Source organism: Rhincodon typus, chromosome 3 (assembly GCF_021869965.1).
Source record: "Rhincodon typus isolate 14 chromosome 3, sRhiTyp1.1, whole genome shotgun sequence".
NCBI lineage: Eukaryota > Metazoa > Chordata > Chondrichthyes > Orectolobiformes > Rhincodontidae > Rhincodon > Rhincodon typus.
In genome coordinates this window covers 77,360,601-77,370,979 of record NC_063334.1, presented here as the reverse complement: position 1 = coordinate 77,370,979, position 10,379 = coordinate 77,360,601, and positions in this window count along the sequence as shown.

Genomic DNA, 10,379 nt, shown 5'->3' with positions numbered 1-10,379 from the left:
ATTTCCCCAGTTTCTGTTAATGCTGTGGTAATTAGCCTTCTCCCAATTTAGCACTTTCACATGAGGACCAGTTCTCTCCTTATCCATAACTACCTTAAAACTTGTGGAATTATGATCACTGTTTCCAAAATGCTCCCCAACTGAAACTTCAGTCACCTGGCCAGGCTCATTCCCCAATACACGGTCTAGTACAGTAAGGTAACCATTGTAAATTCATGTAATGTCACTTCAGTGTTCCCAATTCTACTTATCCCTTCTGTAGGGAGCTGGCATGGTGGCTGGAAACAGAAGGGGTTTCTAATACCCACATTGAAGCACTTCATATTGTTGCAGGCGAATTGAAAGACAACAAGTAATCATTGACAATATTGTCTCTCTAATCCCACTTGCAAATAGTCCATCTTGCAATGATGTTCATTCCTACAACTGACTTGGGGGGGAACTTGCATGTAGCAGTGTTCCCAAGAATCAGCTGTCCTTGACCTTCTACATGGTATGTGTTGTCTTAGAATCCTTGATAAATTTCTGCAGTACATCTTGTAGATGGAACACACTGCTGCTGCTGAGGGAGGGAGGCACTCCCAGCTGGAGTGCCCAACATGCCCAAAGGACTACCCCTATGTTGCAACTATTTGCCTCCTGTAGGTACCAGTGATATCCATACCGTGGCCAGTCTGAAGAGACCAGCCCTTGAAGACATCACCTCTGAGAAAGAAGCAACAGATCCTTCAGAGGCATTGATGAGGTCTCCTCCATCCTCCACCAGATACTTCAGTGAGTTCTTTAGCTAGATAAAAATTGGGAGCACATTCTGGTGAGCACCACACTAGCACATCTCTGCAGCTGGCCAATGAAGAAACTTCCCAGGCTGCTGGCCCTCAAAGAACCAGAGGCCTGCTCAGCCCAAAGTAGCAAAGGCTCTTTATTGTCAGCTGTTAATGATTTCACAAATGGACACAGGAACAGCAGGCAGGTTTGTCAGAATTGCTCAGGAAATTGACTCAAAGGAGTCCACTTATGCTATCAGCTCTGTTTCTTTAATTCATTCACAGGATGTGGGTGGTGCTAGCTAGACCAATATTTATTGGTTGTAAACAAGATTCCAGGATGGTGTGTTGCCTCTCTGGTGCCAACGTCAAGGATATCTCTGAGTGTGCTCATGACACACTGAAGGGGGACGGTATGCACCCAGAAGTTGTAGTATACAGTGATACCAGTGACATAGACAGGAGGAGTGACAAGGTCCTGCAAGGAGTTCAGGGAGCTGATCCATAACTTGAGGAGCAAGACTTCCAGGGTTGTAATCACACGTAGGAGTGAGGCAAGGAATAGGAAGATAGTGCAGTTTAACACATGGCTAAAGAGCTGGTGCAGGGGGGAAGGTTTCAGATTTTTGGATCATTGGGATCTCGTCCAAGCCTGGTGGGACCTGTACAAAAAGGACAGGTTGCATCTTAACTAGAGGGGCACCAGCATCCTGACAAGGATTACTAATGCAACTGGGATGGATTTTAAACTAATAAGGCAGGGGGTAGAATCCAAAGCAGCAGGTCAGAGAGTGAGCAGGAGGTAGTAGTTAATAGGATAAACGGGCAGGGCCAGTCTAATGACCAGGGAAAGAATCATAAAAGATCAAAATGTGAGTTGAAATTTGGAGTAAAAAATGGAGACGAGCTCAGTGTTATCAGGGATTAATAAATAAGGATGGAGAGTGTGGAAAGCATAGTGGACAAGAGAATATTAAATGAGCGAAAAACAAACCAGTACAACTTATTTAAAAACCTTGTACCTAATGCATGCAGTATTTGGAATAAAGTTGATGAGCTGATGGTACAAGTATAGTCAAATGAGTACAACCTGGTGGGGATTACTGAAACGTGGTTATAGGAGGATCAGGACTGACAGTTAAATATCTGAGGGTACTCAATATTCTGAAAGGATAGACAAGAAGGAGCAGATGGTGGAGTTGCTTTATTGATTAAGGATGACATCAAGGCTTCTTTAAGAAATGATATTGGCACTAGGGACCAAAATGTCGAATCAATCTGTGTGGAAATAAAAAGCAAGGGAAGAAACCCCTTGGTAGAGTAATTTACAGGCCCCTGAACAGTATGTCCAAAGTGGGGCATAGCATAAGCCAGGAAATAATGAGGGCTTGTGAGAAGGGTAAATAGGGGTGATTTGAATATGCATATTGATTGGATTAATCAACTTGACAAGGATAGCCTCAAAGAAAGGTTCATAGAGAGTATGAGGGATTGTTTCTTAAAGCAACATGCCATGCAGCCAACCAGAGAACTGGCTATTTGAGATCTGGTATTATATAACAAGGAAGGATTGATAAATGGTCTTGTAGTTAAGGATCCTCTTGAAAGGAGTGACCACAACATGCTAGAGTTTCAAATTCAGATCGAAAGAGTGAAGACAGAATCATATGAGAGTTTTTACCATTGTGCAAAGGTAATTATACAGGCCTGAGGAAGGAGTTAGCCCCGCTGGACTGGGCAAAAATATTTTCACAGGAACACACTGGTCCCAAACTTGAATCAACTAGCCTTTAAAAGATTCCCACATGCCAGATATGAATTTACCCTCAAACAGGCACCCCTCAATCTACATTCCCCAGTTCCTGCTTAATACTGTGGAAGTTAGCCTTCCCCCAGGTTAGTGCCTTTACCCGAGGACCAGTCTTCTCTTTATCCATATGTAACTTAAACTTATTGAATCATATAATCCCTACAGTGTGGAAGCAGGCCATTCAGCCCATTGAGTCCACACCAACCCTCCAAAGGGCATCTCACCCAGACCTATGCCATCCCTGTAATCCTACATTTACCATGGCTGATCTACCTAACCTGCACAGCCCTGACACTATAGTTAATTTAGCATAGCCAATCCACCCAACCTGCATATCTTTGGACTGTTATGATCACTGTTCCTGAAATGCTCCCCCACTGAAATTTTGATCATCTAACTGGGCTCATTCCTCACTACCAGGACAAACATGGTCCCTTCCCGAGTTGGACTATTCAAATATTGCTTCAAGAAACCCTCCTGGACAAACCTAACAAACTCCCCCCACTGTATCCAGGCCTCTTAGTATTATGTAAGTTTCAATCAGATCTCCTGTCATCCTTCTAAACTCAAACAAGTACAGACCCAGAGTCTTCAACCACTCCTCATATGACAAGCCCTTTATCCTAGTATCATCCTTGTAAACCTACTCTGGACCTATTTCAAAGCCAGCACATCCTTCCTTAGATACAGGACCCAAAACTGCTTAGAATAGTTCAAATGCAGTTTGACCAAAGCCTTATACAGCCTCAGCAATACCTACCTGCACATTCTGGCCCTCTTAAAATGAATGTTAACATTGCATTTGCCTTCCTAATTGCCAACTGAACCTATATGTTAACCTTAAGAGAATTCTGAATTAGAACTCCCAAGTTCTTTTGTACTTCAGATTTCTGAAGTCTTCCCCCATTTAGAAAATAGTCTATGCCTCTATTCTTCCTTCCAAAGTGCATGACCTCATATTTCCCATATTGTATTTAATCTGCCACTTCTTTGTCCACTTTCCTATCCTGTCCAAGTCTTTCTGCAGCATCACCGCTTCCTCAACACTACCTGTCCCCTCCACCTATCTTTATGTCATCTGCAAACTTAGGAAAAGTCCTTTCAGCCAGATTATTAATGTATAGTGTGAATGGTTTTGATCCAACACTGACCCTTGTGGAACGCCTCTATTCACCAGCTGCCATCTGAAAAAGACTATTATTGCCAGTCTCTGCCTTCCGCTAGTCAGCCAATTCTCTATCCATACCAGAAACTTGCCCCTAACACCATGCGCTCTTATCTTATTTACCAACCTCCTCTGTAGTATATTGTCAAAGACCTTTTGGAAATCCAAATAGATCAGGTCTAATTTGCTTGTTATATCCTCAAAAGAATTCTAACAGATTTATCAGGCATGACCTCCCTTGATGAAGGTATGCTGGCTCAGCCCTATTTTACCATGTAATTTCAAGTACCGTGCAATCTCATCCTTAATAATGGACTCATAAAATCTTACCTTGACTGAGGTCAGGCTAACTAGCCTGTAGTTTCCTGTGTTCTTCTTCCCACCTCTTCTTAAATAGGGGTGTTGCATTAGCTGTTTTCCAGTCCTCTGGTACCCTCTCTGACTCCAGTGTTTCCTGAAAGATCACCACCAACTCCTCTACAATCTCCTCAGCTAATTTCTTCAGAACTCTGGTGTACAGTTCATCTGGTCTGGGTGATTTATCCATCTTATGACCTTTCAATTTCCCCAGCACCTTCTCCTTAGTGATGACCAAAACATTCACCCTTGCTCCTGGCTCTCTTGAAGTTCTGGTATGCTGCTGGTGTCTTCCACTGTGAACACTGATGCAAAGTACCTATTCAGTTCCTCTGCTATTCCTTTGTTCCCTATTACTACTTCTCTAGCCTCATTTTCTAGTAGGCTAATGTCCACTCTCGCTTCTCTCTTACGTTTTAGATACCTAAAACTTTGCAGTCTTTTACATTACTAGTTAGCTTATCCTCATAATTCAACTCCTCCATTATTGCATTTTTAGTTATCCTCTGCTGGTTTTTAAAGTTTTCCCACTAATTTTCAGCATATTATATGCTTTTTCTTTTGCTTTTGTGCTGTCCCTGACTTCCCTTGTCAGCTTCCTTAGGATAAATTTCTGCTGTGCCTCTCAAATTACTCCCAGAAACACCTGCCATTGCTGCTCCACTGTCTTCCCTACTAGGCTCCCCTTCCAATCAACTCTGGACAGCTATTTCCATCGGCTATTGTAGTTACCATTACTCAATGGTAATACTGTTGCACCTCCCTCTCAAAGGGTGAATTCTACCATATTATGGTCACTGCCCCCACTGGAATCTCTTCTCCTAGCTCCCTAATCAAGTCTGCCTCGTTACACATCATGAAATCCATAACTGACTGTTCCCTCATAGAATCACTGCAGTGTGGAAGCGGGCCATTCAGCCCATCAAGTCCACATCAATTCTCCGAACAGCATCCCACCCAGACCCACCTCCCTCACCCGGTCCCTGTAACCCTACATTTCCCATGGACTTTCTTTGGACTGTGGGAGGAAACCAGAGCACTCAGAAAACTCACGCAGATACAGGGAAAATGTGCAAACTCTACATAGACAGTTGCTCAAGGGGGGAATGGAACCCGGGTCCCAGGCGCTGTGAGACAGCAGTGCTAACCACTGAGTCACCGTGCAACCCTAGTGGGCCTTACCACAAGCTGCTCCAAAAAGCCATCTTGTAGACATTCCACAAATTCCTTTTCTTGAGATCTGCTACTAATCTGATTTTTCCAAGTTCAACTGCATATTTAAGTCATCCATGGTTATTGTTTGACTGCCTTTCTTGCATGCCTTTTCTATCTCCTGATTTATTTCCTTACCTACATCCTGACTACTGTTAGCAAGCCTGTACAAAACTCCCATGAAGGTATTTTTTCCTTTACAGTTCCTCAACCCTACCCCCAAAGATTCCATGCCTTCTGACTCAATATCACTTCTTGCTATCAATTTAATTTCACGTGTGTTAGGTTTCTGTCCCATAATTGCTGGCTTGTGAATCTTTATTTGATTAATGTGAAAGACTTGGGAGCTGAACAGCATACACTACAGAAAAAAAAACAAAGAACTGAGGATGCTGGAAATGAGAAACAAAAGCAGAAATTGCTGAAAAAGCTCAGCAGGGTCTAGCAGCATATGTGGAGAGAAAGCAGAGTTAACATTTCAGATCCAATGACTCTTCTTCAGACCCTTCTGCTTTTGTGCATATACTATAGGGCTGGCTTCATCCACCACATATGAACCCTTATAGAGTGGTTCAAATACTTACAGACTAGCATGGTTTTTGACCATGACCTTATCTCCCACACTCTATTTCAGGGTCTGAGTGACTTGAAGTTCAAGTGGTTATGATGGTGATTGTGACCTATAATGTTTACAACATTGAAATACAGGGGAAGCAATGTCTGCCACAGCTCAGCTGTAAATTTATCTTTGGTCACTTCCCTAACCTGTGACATAGTAAGTGTAGGTACTAATGTTTTTATGTGAAATAAGGTGTGTAACTGTTTTCTTATTTAGAGTTTGGATCTGGGCTAATACCATGTGTTTCTATGAATCCGTTTAATAATTAACTTACATTTTTGTAGCCATGTGATTTCTTACAATAAAACAGTCTGAAAGAAAGTTCCTGGCGTGTAATGGGGTTTTGTTTTCATTGGGAGAGTTTACGAGAAAACAAAGTAAACAGTGTCAGACTCAATTTAGAAGGTTCTGGAAATAGTTTTTTTGCAGATGCATGGAAACATTGGGAATATCTTTTGGATTTTGGTTTCTCAGATTGCAGAAGTCTTGGCTGAAACAGAACGTGTAAAACACTTGCTACTAAAGAAGGAAGATGGTTTAGAACCATTAAAAAGTAAGTTATGTCAGTGTCAGCAGTTTTGTTTTAACATTCCAGTCCAGAAGTATTTGGTTATGGCCCTGAAGGAGTTATTTCAAGCTGAGAAAATCTAAACTCGGTTGTATGAAGACTCCAGGAAGAAGCTATCAGATTCTCATGATGGGGAAATGAAGTTGCAGTTAAATGTAGCCCGATGGATATGAAAGAGAAGAGAGTTCTCTCTGTTGTGAGTCCTGTAAAAGAGTTAGATATTTTCCACACATAAATACAGGGGACCCTGTTTTTTGTATGCAAAAGGCATTTGTACGCAAAAGGCATTTGTACATACATTGCACTTTTTTTTAAACTAAAGGGGGTCATTAAGACAGACAAACTGTACTGCATCCCATGCTAATACCCTGACCAATCAGAATCTAGCTGCCTGATCTGAGAATTAAGATTGACAGTTAATTGTTCTTGCTGCATCTCCATGTCAATGGTGGCCCAGCCAATCAGCACTCTCTTCTCATGCTATATAAAATGGTGTCTCTTTTGCAAGTTTGTTTCTTGCATCCTAGTTCTGAGTAGTACAAGATGAAATGCTTCAACTTCAAGTCTTTTAGCAATGTTTAAGGTCTGTACTATCGAGCTTTTGGTAAAGGAGTGCTTTAGGGACAATGGAATTGTATTTTATTGTTCCAGAATCTATAAATTTGAGTTTTATGTGTGTAGTTTGGTTTATTCTATTTCCTGGATCTCTTCTGCATAATAAATTTTTCTTTTATTGTTAAAACAAAACCCACAGCATTTTGTGTTGGTGTTTCAGTGAAACACTACCTTGTTATTAAAAATGATCTGGGTTCTGACATGTCCAGTAACAATATAAGCTGGGTTCATACCAAGTCCAGTGACAGCTTTTGAGGGGATTAACCTGCCTGTTTTGATTTCGTACCTTGGATACACATAAGTATGTACGAAGGATTACATCATGAACAAGGAGATCTTCATTCATAGCATTTTTGAGGATATGGTTCGTGCTTTCCATAATACCTGAAGACTACCGGTTCTGTGCAATTCGTAATTTACATTCAATCCCTGACAGTTTTAAAGTGGTCTGCATTACCTGTTCTGTGATGTGGCTGTCCTGATCTAATCACCTCTTGTGGTAGGCCCCGTCAGGGACACAGCTTCCTATTTAATGGCTTGGCTATCCACAATGCAGCAGTCACATTGCAAGGAAAAGCTTCCATACACTTGGTGAACTGTCCATCACAGCAAGACAGAACTTATCCATGTTTGTGGTAGGTAGGGCCCAAAGAAATCAATCTGGACACATTGACAATGACCTTGCTATGCACCTAGTTTGACCCATGGCAATCTTGTGAGGATTGGGGTTTTTTTTGCGACTGAGAAACTGGGCAGGTTTTGCAGTGACTGTGAACATCCACGCCACCAACTACAGTCTGGATCTGCTCACAGGTAGTCTTCAGGCCAGCTGCTGGGGCCCTATGAACTAGAGTAATAAACTCCTGTCAATAGTCACATGGAAAAATATGGATTAATTCCGAAGAGTCAACATGGATTTGTTAAGGAAAATTCATGTCCGACTGACTTGCTAGAGAGGTAACAGTGAGAGCTGATGAGGGCAAGACTACTGATGTGCTGTACATGGACATCCAAATGCCATGCAATACAGTGCCACACAACAGACTGATGAGGAAATTGAAAGGTTGTGAAATTAAAGGGACAGTGGCAATGCGGTTATAAAACTGGCTGAGGGATAGGAAATAGCAAGACGTGTAATGAGGATCTTTTGGGTGATGAAAGGTTTTTGGTAGAGTTCTCCATGGATCAGTATTGAGATCATTGCTGTCTTGGTGTATATATAGATGATCTAGATTTTAGTGTAGAGGAATTAATTTCAAAGTTTGTGAATGATACAAAACTTCTAAGATTGTCCTTCTTACAGTTACAATGTAGAACTTTAGAAAGACATTGACAAGTTGGTGAAGTATGGAGAAGAGAAGGCTAAGAGGAGATTTGATAGAAGTTTTCAAGGTCATGGGAGGTCTGGACAGATTAGCTAAGGAGAGACTGTTCTCCCTCAAAAGTATTGAGAATCAGTGGGCACAGTTTAAAACTGTTTAGCAAAAGAAGCAAATGCAAGGTGAGTAGGCCAAGTTTGGAATGTACTATCTAGAAATATTGTGGAGGCAGGTTCAATTGAGGCATTCAAGAGGTTTTGTATGAATACTTAAATACTGGCTGTCTGAGCATTTTGACATAACATTAAACCCTTGCCTCTTGCCCGTAACCCTGCATATTGTTTCTAATGTTATATCAAAATGCTCAGAGAGCCAGTGCAGACATGATGGACTGTATGCCCTTCTCCTACATTTGAGGAATCAAGGAATTGATACAGAGTGACAGAGTATCCAATCTGCTCCCAAAACTCATTTTCCTCCTCCTGTGTCAGACCATTTGGACAGGATTAATGGATCAGACTAGAAGCTTACATTTTGGAAATCTGCCTAGCCACTGAGTCACCTGAAGAACTCTCTAGTGTGTAAGGATTTCCATAGGATAATGGAGATTTTATAAGTAGATCACTGTGTGGGGGAAGTCCCATATCTACCAGGCATCGCTGCTTCTCCACCCAAAAGCCCACACATGGCCTTCCATACATGATGGGTACTGCTCTATCAATTTTGACCCTTTTGCATGGGTGCCAATATCAGTCCTCACTGATACACCTCATGTCTCTTTCTGGAGCTGCTAGTCACTTTTCCATGTCCTTCAGGTTGGCACTGTAGGCTTCCCTGCCTGCTTGAATTTGATTCCTCCTTTATTGCCAAGAGATTTCTTACCTTCCTGTCTGAAGTGACCGTTACTCCACTGTTACAGTTGTAACACTTCAGGGCAGGTCTTTTCCTGCCTGTAACTTGATGCTTTCATTCCATGTCCCCTTTTACCTCATTTATTTTGTCTTTTGTCATTGAAATTTTCCCTTTACTCACATTTATTCCATGCCTCTTTTCAAATCTAAGGGTCATTCTCCTTTGGATTCCTGCCTCAGTATTGTTATTAATGTCTCTGTCAAAGTCCTCAAAGACTTTCTGCAGATAGAGTAGAGAGTATGCTATGAGGATCTGCAACCAGTGATTTAAGGCACCAGCCTATAAGTGTGCTCAATCTTATGGCACCTTCATGGACTTGATCGTAGACTGCACAAAACCTATCAGTGACATGGATGCTGTAGGTTTCTGGTGAACATTCCATCATTAGTCCCATGGCCACAATTCCGATTTTCATTTCATCCTGTGTCCCTTGTCTCACTTTTGCTTAGCTTAGGACAGCTGTAGAAATTCAGGAAGTCAAAGTAAAAAGGAACAGTCAGGCTTTTTCTCATCATCATCCAATCTGTGGTGACCAGTTTCCAGGAAATGATTGTTTATACAGCACCTCCTCTAACTGGAGTTTCTTTAAGTTTCCAGCTATGTTCTGCAATTGTTCAGCTGAAATAGGTGGTAACCAGTTCACAGTTCGCTGATAGGTACCAAGGGCATAAAATTGCCAGTATTAGATGTCATTGTTTCTCCTCACTCATCATCCTCAAGCTCCTCCCTTACCTTTTTCTCCTCCTTGCCTCTGCCTATAGATTCTCCTCCCCTTAATTCATCCATAGTTGGTTCCATTATATGTTTAGGTTCTGAGGTTCCTTTGTTGTCTCCATTGTAAATCAAAAAGGGCCTCCCTACATTCTAAGATCCTTTGCCCTGTACTTTGATATCAGTAACACAAAGCACAGCTGTAAATGCAATGTCCAGTTACTGTGGTGACCTTTTGTTAACATACCAAAGAAAGGATATACTCACAACACCAGTTGCTCAGTGGGTCCTCATGTTTAAGAGTTTATTACCAAGTGGTCACTC